Raw genomic sequence first — 11708 nt, forward strand, 5'->3', positions numbered from 1 at the left:
TAGAGATTTATATATATATATATGGCAAGAATATATACATATATATGTATATATATACGGCAAGAATATATACATATATATACATATATATATGTATATATAAAAGAAATATGAGTAAGATTTAGACATGTAGGCATGGGGTGGGGGTAGGATGTGAATGATGGAGGGAATAGTTTAACAAAGGCTTGGAAAATCTGTTGTGTGGGCAACAGAAATTAGTTTAGTTTGAATGGAAGAGAGGATACAGGAAGAGGAGTAGTAACAAAATATTGGTGTGGGAAGGTGGTACTGGTGAGTCTTCTGAACTCTCATAGAGGATGATTTTGAACGCCAGGGCAAGGAAGTAGGACTTCCTTCTGCAAGCAGATTGAAGGCTTTCAAGGTTTTGCAGTGTAAGTGGTGAGTAAAGAGGTATATGATAGGGCTGTTTCAGGATAGGTGCTCAGCCACAATGTGGTGGGTATATTGGCACAGGTATGTGCGTTGATGATAAATGTATGTGTAGACCCTCAGAGAGATCATTACAGTATCCTGTAGGGGCCAAAAGCAGGCCACCCCAAGTTGGGCCACTTGGCATGAACATTATTTTGAGTTAAAGTACTCAAAACCCATCAGATTCAGGAAAAGCTCTTTACCTCTCCCTCAAATGCATGCCTGTACCAGGAAGAATGCTGTTAACAGAGATTCCTCTTTACCTGAGAAACTTACTTGCTTAACAGGGTATCTTTGTTTTCCAAACATCCCTCTTACCTTCTTGCTGAATTGTCTTTCTCCTTTTTGTATCTGCAGACCCCTGCCCCTCTCCTGAGCCCATATAAGCATCACCTTGACCTTGATTACTGTCTTTGGAGTTCCATGTCTATGGATTCCCATACATATGTTATTAAATTTTATTTCTTCTTATTAATCTGCCTCATGTCAGTTTGATTCTTAGTCCAGCTAGAAGGACCTTGAAGAGGAAATTCATCCTTCCCAACAGTCCCAATAAGATGTAGTAAGGTGGTGACTAGGGGAAGCTACAGGGAAGATGGAACAGAAAGAAGAATCCATAATACAGAGAAATAACAGGACAGACCCACTGACAAGGGACAGAAAATAAAGGGATATGAAGGAGTAAAAATGTCTCAAGGCCTAGGGCCAGAGGGACAGGCAGGGGAGTGATGGTGCAGTCTCTGATACACAAAAAACTGGAGCTCTGCTGTTAGTGTCTGGAGTGTTGAACCACTGAAGCCCGGGTACCTGGGTAAATCTGCCTCTACTCTGACAAACAGGCAGAAGGTCATTCAAGCTTGGGTTGAATAAAACCTCTGGCAAGAACAGCTTTTCCATTTTATTGTTGCTAATAATGTAGACTCAACTATATCTATATAGAGAGTTCCAATAATATATTTAACATCTTAAAAGTCCCTAGCTGTAGCACCAGTTAAATTGTAGTGCACATCATGGCCCACTGCTCTCTGGGGTTTAATATGCTGGAAACATGTTTCTGCATCTTTAAATGAACATAACACATTTATTCAGACCTCTGGCCTCGCCTTGGTCCCATTGTTAATATGATAGACCCAGTCAAATGCTATCAGAAAAGTATGATTTATACATCAAAGATATTGTCAGAAATGGTTGAGGAAAAAATGCATGAAGGAAAGGAACATTTCATTTGTCTTCATGTAACTCTTTAAAACCAGTGAGAGTAGCAAGATGACTGTATTCTTCAATAAACCTTTGATAAGGCATTAGGAAGCTGACATGGGATCTCTTGATGGGCCATTACTACCTGCTTTGGATGCCAAGTACTTTCATCCACTCCAGAGGTATATTAATGAGGCAGGAAAGGCATATCTGGGAAATGAAATCATCATCTAAGCATGGCTTTTCTTCTTTGTTAATCATCCCTTCTTTCTTTTTTCTCCTTTCCATTTCAAAAGTTGGTCTGGCCAGAGTGAAGCCTGCTGGAGTTTTAGGAATAAGAAACGCAGACTATCGCTCCCACTGGGTTTCTCTGACTTTTTTTTTTTTTTTTTAACACATGCAGGGTGCTGGCATTTTGATGTTTGCTCTTGGGTGGTTTTCTCGGGTCTTTCCTCCCTCTGACTTCTCCTTTTTGCTGGGCTTCAAAGGGGTAAATGAGGAGTCAGTGGCCACATTTAGCAGCTGAAGTAGAAACAATGGCTGTTCAAAGGGGTGCCACAGAGGTGGAGGTTTGGAAGGTGGCTCAAGTGGCATTTCTGGGAGCAAGGAGAGTTCAGCAGTGCATGTTAAGTTGCTTCGTTCAACAGAGCTTTACTAGCACCCAGGAGACTTTCAGCTCTAAGCTTCTGCATTTATTTTATTTGAAAGGGGGCAAGAAAAGAAATCAGGAGCATTCTTCAGATGCAAGTCACCAGGAACCCTGCCTGTCTTCTGCATGGAAGCCTGTGTTAATCCGTACAAAATCGATTTATGTCACTGTCAGTTATGTGCTCATGTGGAGACTAGAGCGGCCCCATTGAGATGAAGGACCACTCTTTGTGCTACCTTCGCATTTGTGTGAAGAACTTAGCCAACAGAATTGCCCTGGGCTTCTCCCCCACTCGCTTATTCTGGGAGACTTTGGGTGTGTTAAGGGATAGTGTTTGCTTAATGATGCACTTAATGAAAGTCCTTGATCAATGATTATTTGTGGACCTCTAGTAGAAGAGGCTTGAAAAGCACAATCATTTTGCTAGTAACTATTTTCTCAGGCAAAAAGAGGGGAAATTGCTGCCACAAGTCTAGCAGCTGCAGGACTATGACAACGATATGGACAGATAAAAACTAGATAGACAAAAGCTACAGATGAGGCTGGGAGAAGGGGTATAAACCAAGATGATAATTGGTTAAGAGGGGATGTAAAACCATGACAGTGAGTGACATGTAAACAAATAGGTTAGGGGTGCCTGGGTGGCTCAGTGGGTTAAAAGCCTCTGCCTTCAGCTCAGGTCATAATCCCAGGGTCCTGGGATTGAGCCCCATATCGGGCTCTCTGCTCAGCAAGGAGCCTGCTTCCCCCCCTCTCTCTGCCTGCCTCTTGTGATCTCTGTCTGTCAAATAAATAAATAAATCTTAAAAAACAAACAAACAAACAAACAAAAAGAATCACAGGGAAGAATGGAAATGACTGAAGTGACCGGCACGGGAGGCTGGAGAGCGGAGCGCCGTCAGAATGCAGCAGCATTGGGGCGCCTGGGTGACTCAGTGGGTTAAAACCTCTGCCTTCAGCTCAGGTCATGATCTCAGGGTCCTGGGATCGAGCCCCGCATTGGGCTCTCTGCTCAGCAGGGAGCCTGATTCCTCCTCTCTCTCTGCCTGCCTCTCTGCCTACTTGTGATCTCTGTCTGTCAAATAAATAAATAATATATTTTGAAAAAAACCAGATAGGTTAAATGAAATAAAAGATGAAATAAAGAGTGGATTGGGTAGCAAGGGCATCCTTGCTGAAACCAACAAAACATACACAATATGAAGATCCAAATCAGAATTAAATTGTTTATAAAGGAAGACAACAAAACCAGGTAAATGGTTGTTAACTAATCAGCCACTTGGCATACAGCAGGCAGTAAATCAATCAGTAATTCAATCAGGGAGGGGAACCCTTGCAGCAAGGAGAGAGCCCTAAAGTAGGACTCCCTCCCTGTAACAGGAACAGGACAGATGGGAACCTAGAGGAAGGAGAAGTGAGTCATATACAGCACACAACCTAGCAGGGGCTTCCTGGGTTAAAGGGATGGCTAAAGGGTCTGTGGTTCCTGGCCTAGCCTAGCCTGCCACTTCTGCAAGCCAAGTGGAGCATCCTGTTTCTTAAAACCCACAGACACTTTAGGTCAACAGATAATCCGCTTGTCTGCATCCTCCCCTATCGACTTTAACATTGATATCTGTTCTCACCAGTCCAGACTACTACATGAACTTCGCATTCTGCAATTTTCAATATAAAATCAATGTTTCCTCCCTTTTTGAAATATTCCATTATAATTTGAACAGTGCCTTTTCGATTCATACACTCTGAGAATCTGACACACTCTCACTTTGGGGAATGCATCCCACTCTCCCACGGACCAGTGTATCTTGGAATAAATAGTAAAAGCCAATCAACATGAATATTTAAAGGCAGATTCTTAGAACTATTAATACTATTAGTCTAATACTTCTCTTTAAAGATGGAGAAACAGAGGTCCAGAGGTGGAAAGGATTTGTCTAAAGTCATACTTGGAGTTAAATGCTGAGTCAGATTTGATACATATTATCTCTTGAGCCTTGTTTAGCTGTTATTTCTGCTTGCTTTCATTAATTTCTAATTCAACTTGGGCTGGGCTGAAATATGCTTGGGCTTGATCTGGAAATAAAAAGAATTTTGTTGTGTCTACTATAAAGGAAGATGTCTCATCTGTCTGCTTCAGGAATTTGAGAAAAACACAGGAGCTGGTCCTAGCACCTAGCACAGAAACTGGCACATTCTAAGAGTGCAGGATGTATTTGTCTAGTAAATCAATGAATGAATAAATGAAAAATCAATCATGGGAAATCTGCCTAGTATAGAGTCCAAGGCCAGGCCTCCCCAAGATGGGCCACTTTAGCATGAAAATTATTTTGAGTTAAAAGCAATCAAAATCCAGCAGATTTAAAGAAACCTCTTTGCCTCCCCCTCAACTGTTGAAATTTATATTGGAAGGGAGAGACTGCACCAGGAAGACAGCCATTAACATGTTCTTCTTTACCTAAGAAACTTATCTCCATAATGGAGTAACCTTTTTTTTCCTGAACATCTCCTCTCAATTTTCTGCTAATGGTCTTCCTCCTCCTTTGTATCCTCAGACCCTTACCTCCCTCCTTAGCTCAGGTTGTCATATAAGCCTTCTGTTGCCTAACTGTCTTTGAAATTTCAAGTCTGCAGGCATTCCCCATGCATAGGAAACCACATTTCACTTTCTCTTGTTAATCTGCCTCACATAGGAAACCAAATTTCATTTTCTCTTGTTAATCTGCGTTATGTTAATTTGATACTTAGTCCAGCTAGAAGGACTTTGAAGAACAAAGGAAATCTCTTCCTCCCCAACACTAGTTTATCACATAGCCCATAATGTCCCCTTTCTTCAGAAAGCCTCAGTTTCCTACTTTACATAAGAAGAGTATTGATGCTCTCTGTCTCAAGCCCCCAAGATTTGTATGGATCAAATGCATAGAAAAGTGATTTGTAAACAGGAAACATAAATATTGTACTGAAAAGCTCTATGATTAATAAGAAACCTAGAGAACAGAGATAAATAAAACTCCCAACCCAAATGGAATTATACAACTCCTTTCCCCACTGTGAGTTCCCCTTAAGCAAAATTCTAGTGTAGATAACTTTGTCTCTGTATACTTGACCAGAAACAAATGTCCATATGAGAAAATGTGAGTCATTCCTGATGGGGGTAATTAAAGAGAGAGGGGACCCATGTGGGAAGCAGGAAAATGGAGGGGGTATTCAAACAGGAGTGGACACGTTGGGGTCGTAAAATGAAACTGGAGATGAAAAGGAAACTGGAACATAAACATTAAAACTACAGCAAACATTTCTAAAATGCAAAGCAAAATTTTAAAGACAGATTTAAAAACCATGGTGCCTCCCTTCTTGATTATAGCATGCATGACACAATATTTACATAATAATTTTTAAAAGCCCAAAGTCAGTCTGCTTTAAAATAAAAAGGAAAAGGGGGAAAAAAGAGCCTTTGGGAAATTAGGCAAAATAAAAAGAACAAACAAACCTGATTACCTGTAACTAAATTGGAATAAGATTAGAACAGGTTATTTTTCTTCCTTTAGCTCAGACATATTTATTTCATTATACCCATACCTATATTAACACAGTGGTGTGTGGCATTTACGATTCATGCATACAATAATTATGGTTTGGTTCTCTATGAAAGAGGTGATAGATTTGCACATATAGAAACAAGGAACATTGGTAAAGATAAGAAAAGGATAAAGAAAGGTACAGAAGTTAACATGTGCTTTGTGGTGGGTGTCTGGGGGCTTGGGAGAGACCCAGGAGGAGTTAACCACAGGACTGAAATATAGGAAAGTTCTTGAATGGAAAAGCAGACATAAAAATAAAGTCATCTTCACCATATCGTGTGTAACAAAGCAAAACAAATGTAGAACCCTCTCATTGACAATGCTGGGAGAGAGATCCAGGAAACTTCCTAGTTAGCAAAGGTTGGTATGTGTAAATGAATTGGACAGTTTTCATGTCTCTCATTTGTGATGCATAAACACTTTGAAATCTTTATTCAGTGATCTGTCTTTAGCTGCTTTATTTTTGTAAAAATAGAAAGTATTGTTAAGGGGTTTTAACTGCTACCTTTGTCCATAGACTATTTTGGGATAAGGCCTGTAAACAGTCAACCTCAAAACAAAAACAAAAACAAAAAACTCAAAAAACCCTATCATAATTATCTCTTGATCAAGCACAGGTAAATAAATCAATGCTAAAGCATGATTAGGATTGGACATAGTTTGTGCCATATTAATAGCTTGGAATTGGTAGACAGTGAAGTGAGGGTTTTGAAGTAAGCCTTGAAGAATAACAATCATATAAAAAAACCCTTTGAATGACCTTTCATTTTGAGAAGAGGATCATTACTCTGATGAGAGTTAGTTGTCCTTTTGTTCAAAACAATGTATTTTCAGGAAGTCCTTGGCGGGGGGTGGGGAAGTTATATATAATTTCATCTTCCTGGATTAGAATTTCATGGAATGGCAAGATCTTGATCTTAACCCTATTAACCTGTGTGCCAAACTGGTGGTAACTTTACCATTTTTTCTCCTTCAGTATCTCTGTTCCTGAGCCCACGGTAGCTTGGGACCCAGAGAGGGGTCCAGGAGAAAACTTCTAGTTCTGGCTCAAGAAATGGTAATCAACTCTCTAACCCCATTTGGACTCACTACCTTATTACCAGCCAAATCTATGAAAGTGTGATAAGCCAACCAAGAAGCTGCCACCATGCTATTACTCAGGGAGTGCTTGACACTCACTGGAAATTGTTTAGGCCAGAAAGAAAATGTAAAACTTTTTTAAAGCATTGACAGGAAAAAAACCGTCAATCAAGAATTCTGGGTAGGGGGTATGATATCAGAAGGAAACTTGGAACATTAGGAATGAAAGCAGAGCAATGTAAATGGTAAATGTCTGGGTAATTATATGATAGATTATTCTTATCTTGAGTTCTTTTTTTTAAAAGATTTTATTTATTTGATAGAGAGATCACAAGTAGGTGAGTGGCAGGCAGAGAGAGAGAGGGGGAAGCAGGCTCCCTGCTGAGCAGAGAGCCCAATGAGGGGCTCCATCCCAGGACTCTGGGATCATGACCTGAGCGGAAGGCAGAGGCTTAACCCACTGAGCGACCAAGGCACCCCTCATCTTGAGTTCTTAAAGCATATTTAAAAGTTGAAATCAGAAGTTATTATCTGATTAGGTTTTACTGAACAAAGATAAAACACATAACACAAGTACAACATAAAGTGGGGAAGGTAAAGGGACCGATAGACTGGTAAGGTTTCTATATTCCTTTGAAGTGGTAATACACTGATTCTAACTAGACTGTTAAATATGTAACTGTAATTGGTAGAACAACAAATAATAAAAAAAAAACTAGTCAAAGATATATAATACAAAACACAAGAGATAAATTAATATGCATTACTAATGTTCAAATAACCATAAAGAAGGCAGAAGAGTGGCAAAATATGAAAGAAAAATAGAGAAAACAAATAATAAATGGTAATTCCAAATTCAAATCTATCAGCAGTTACATTAGATGTACACTATTTAAACATATGAGTTAAAAGATAGAGATTGCCAGAATACATTTAAGAACCCACAGGACCTGGCTATAGACTGTACACAAGAAACTCATTTTAAACGTAATGGCTTAGCTAGATAAAAAGTAAAAGGATGTAGGAGTACATGGCTGGTTCAGTTGTTAAAGCAAGAGATTCTTCATCTTGGGGCCATAAGTTCAAGTCCCATGCTGGATGAAGAAGTTACTTAAGAAAAAAAAAAAGCAAAAGGATATGAAAAGATATATTGTCAATCATCAACACCCAATGTAATCTGGAGAGACAGATGAATTTCACACAAACTACAATTCTGAACAAGAAAGATTATAGGGATAAAGAAGGTCATTACATAATGGCAAAGTGGTCAATTTATCAAGAAGAAATAATAATCCAAAATGTGTATTCACCAACAGCAGATATTTATAATATATGAAACAAAAACTGACAGGACTAAAAAGAAAGTTAGATGAATCCAGAAGTATAATTGGAGACTTCAACACTCTTCTCTCAGTGACTGAAAGAATTAATAAAAATAATTTAGAATATAGAAGAACTGAACATTACTATCAACCATGAGGAATTAGTCAACATTTATAGAATACTAATAAGAGCAGAAGAAAAATTCTTTTCAGAAGCATGTGAAACATTAACTGAAATAAGCTAAATCCTGGTTTGTTTGGCTGGAGATCAGAGAAGAAAGAAGAATGGTAGGAGTTAAGACTGGAGAGAATGGTAGGGGCCAGATCATTCTGGGTCTTACAAAGCCATGTTAAAGATTTTGTTTTATTTTAAGGTCCATAAGAAGTCACTGATATTTTTTTTTTAAGATTTATTTATTTATTTAACAGAAAGAGGGAGAGAGAGAGAGAGAATATGAGCATGAGTCTGGGGAGGGGTAAAGGGAGACAGAGAATGTAAAGCAGACTCTGTGCCAAGCATAGAATCCCACTCAGGGTTGATCCCACGACCCTGAGCTGAAAGAAAGAGTTAGATGCTTAACTGAATGAGCCACCCAGGTACCCCTCATTGAAGTGTTTTAAATTAGGTTGTGGAGGCAAGATGAGTCACACAATAGGTTTGTTTAGAAAAACCCACTCTAGCTATAGTGTGAAGACTAAATTGGAGGAGGGTCAATGTGGATGCAAGGAGGTAAGTTAGGAGGCTTTTGGGCTGGATGGGTCCCTTTTGGGACTTCACAAAGCCACCTAGCATGGGTTAAGAAATGGTTCTTGTTAAAGAAAATACAAATTTATAGAAGCAGGATAGCCAGGAAAAAAGGCATAGACCTTCCATTTTCCTGTCCTCTGATGGAGAGGTGAGCCAAGGGCCAGAGTACTACTGGGTCTTAGCAAGGAGAACATACTTCCCTTGTAGTTTACCCTTTTATAGGACAAACATGAAGAGGATTCCTGACAATGGGGGATGATACAGGCTGCTGACCAACAGGCTGTTTGGATTTTGGGGTGCCAGTGCTTTACAGGAATTCTCTGTGAATGCCAGCTGCCCAAGGAATGTTGCAATCTCCACTCTTGGAGTGAAGAAGGCACCAATATCAGGGGAATTTGAGCTTGGCTGCAACCTCTTCCATTCTAGGAAATGGGAGAACCCTTAGCCCCAGCTGGCTCATTGTTCAAGTAACCCAGAATGACCCGTCATGGTCATAGTCTGTTAGTTCTGCTCATGGCACTGCAGAAGATTTTGCAGTGGCCCAGACCAGGGTTTGGCAAACTTTTTTTGTTAACGGCCAAATAAGAGAGAGTTTGGGTGTCTGTCACAACTATGTAACTCTACTCTTGTAGCACAAAGCCAGCCACAGATAATATGTAAACAAAATATAAACAACATGGGTGTGTCTTTGTTCCAATAAAACTGAATACAAAAATAGGTAGTGGGCTGGACTGGCCCATGGGCATGGTTTGCTAATTCCTGGTCTAGACAGAAGATGACAGCTCCAATTTACTTTTTGACAAAGGTACAAAAACAATTCAATGGAGGAAGGATTGCCTATTCAACAAATGGAGCTAGACATTCATCTACAGGCAAAACAATAAAGTTTGACCTAAACTTCATACTTAAACAACAATTAACTGAAAATATATCGTAGATCCAAAAGTAAAACCTAAAGCATCAAAACACTTTTTTAAAGATTTGTTTATTTATTACTTGAGAGAGAGAAAGATAGAGGGAGAGGGAGAGAGAGAAAGAGAAGGGGGAGAAGCAGAGGGAGAGGAGGGCATGTGATGTGATGAGCACTGGGAGATATACCCAACTAATGAATCATTGAACACTATATCAAAAACTAATGATGTACTATATGTGGGCTAATTGAATTTAAATTAAAAGAAATTGAAAAAGAGAGAATCCTGAAACAGACTTCCACTGAGGATGGAGTTGGGTATGGGGCTTAATCCCAGGACCCAAGATTATGAGCTGAGCCACTTAATCAACTGAGCCACTGAGGACACCAGGTGTCCCTAAGACAACAATTTTTTTTTTTTAAAAAGGAGGATATTGACCTAAATTTAGGCAAAGAATTCTTAGATATGACACCAAAAACATAATGTATAAAAGAAAAACATGTTAATCAAACTTTATCAAAATTAGATAATTTCGCCCTGCCAAAGCCACTGTGAAGAGAGTAAAAAAGCAATCGCAGCTGGGGAGAAAATATTGATAAACCACCTATCTGACAAAGGATTTGTGTGTAGAATATGTATTTAATTCTCAAAACTCAACATTAAGGAAAACAAACAACCCAATTAAAAAAAAAGTGGGCAAGATACTTCAATAGACACATTATCAGTAGAAATATACAGATGGGAAATGAGACCACAAAAAGATGTTCAACATCGTTAGACATTAGTGAAATATAAATGCAAACCACGATGGAATACCATTACAAACCCATTAAATGGCTAAAATAAAAAAAATATATTGGCAATATGAAGTGCTGGCAAGAACACAGAGCAGCTGGAATTCCTACACATTGCTAGTATGAATGCAAAATGATAGAGCCGCGCTGAAAACAGGTAATGTCTTATAACTCATTATATGATTCAGTAATTACTCTAACCCTAGGGAAATGAAAAGTCATGGCCATGCAAAAAACTGCAGGTGAATGTCTATGGGTCTATTCATAATCACCTGAGTAATCAACTGGAAACATAAGCAAACTAGAAACAACTCAAATATGCTTTTGGTTGAACAAATTGTGGTACATTCGTACAATGGATTATCACAAAGCCAGAAAAAGGGAAGATCTATCGATATACACAACAATCTGGATAAATCTTAAAGGCATGCTGAGTAAGAGAAGCCAATTTCAAAAGGTCGTATACTATATGATTCCATTTCTATGACAATCTTGAAAAAAAAAAAAACTAATGAAAATTGTAGTGATGAAGAATAGATCAGTGGTTGCAGGCATAGGTGGGGGAAGTGTCCTTATAAAGGGATGGGGAGGTAGTTTTATGGGGTGATGGAATAGTTCCATATCACTGTTGTGGTGGCAGTTACTTGAATTTGTACATATGTCAAAATTCATAAAACATATACCCTCAAATGTCACTTCCACTTTGTGTGAATTTGAAAATAAAATTAAAAGGGGGAAACTGGGGGGCTCAGAGAGTTAAACTTACAACTCTTCACTGTGGCTCAGGTCATGATCTTGGGATGGTGAGATCGAGCCCTGTGTCAGACTCTACCCTGGACATGGAGCCATCTTGAGAGTGTCTCTCTCCCTCTTGACTTCTGCCTAACCCCATGCTTATGCTCTCTCTCTCTCTCTTAAAAAAAGAAAGAAAAGAAAGGAAGGAAGGAAGGAAAGAAAAGAAAAGAAAAGAAAAGAAAAGAAAAGAAAAGAAAAGAAA

Source organism: Mustela nigripes, chromosome X (assembly GCF_022355385.1).
Source record: "Mustela nigripes isolate SB6536 chromosome X, MUSNIG.SB6536, whole genome shotgun sequence".
Classification (NCBI taxonomy): domain Eukaryota; kingdom Metazoa; phylum Chordata; class Mammalia; order Carnivora; family Mustelidae; genus Mustela; species Mustela nigripes.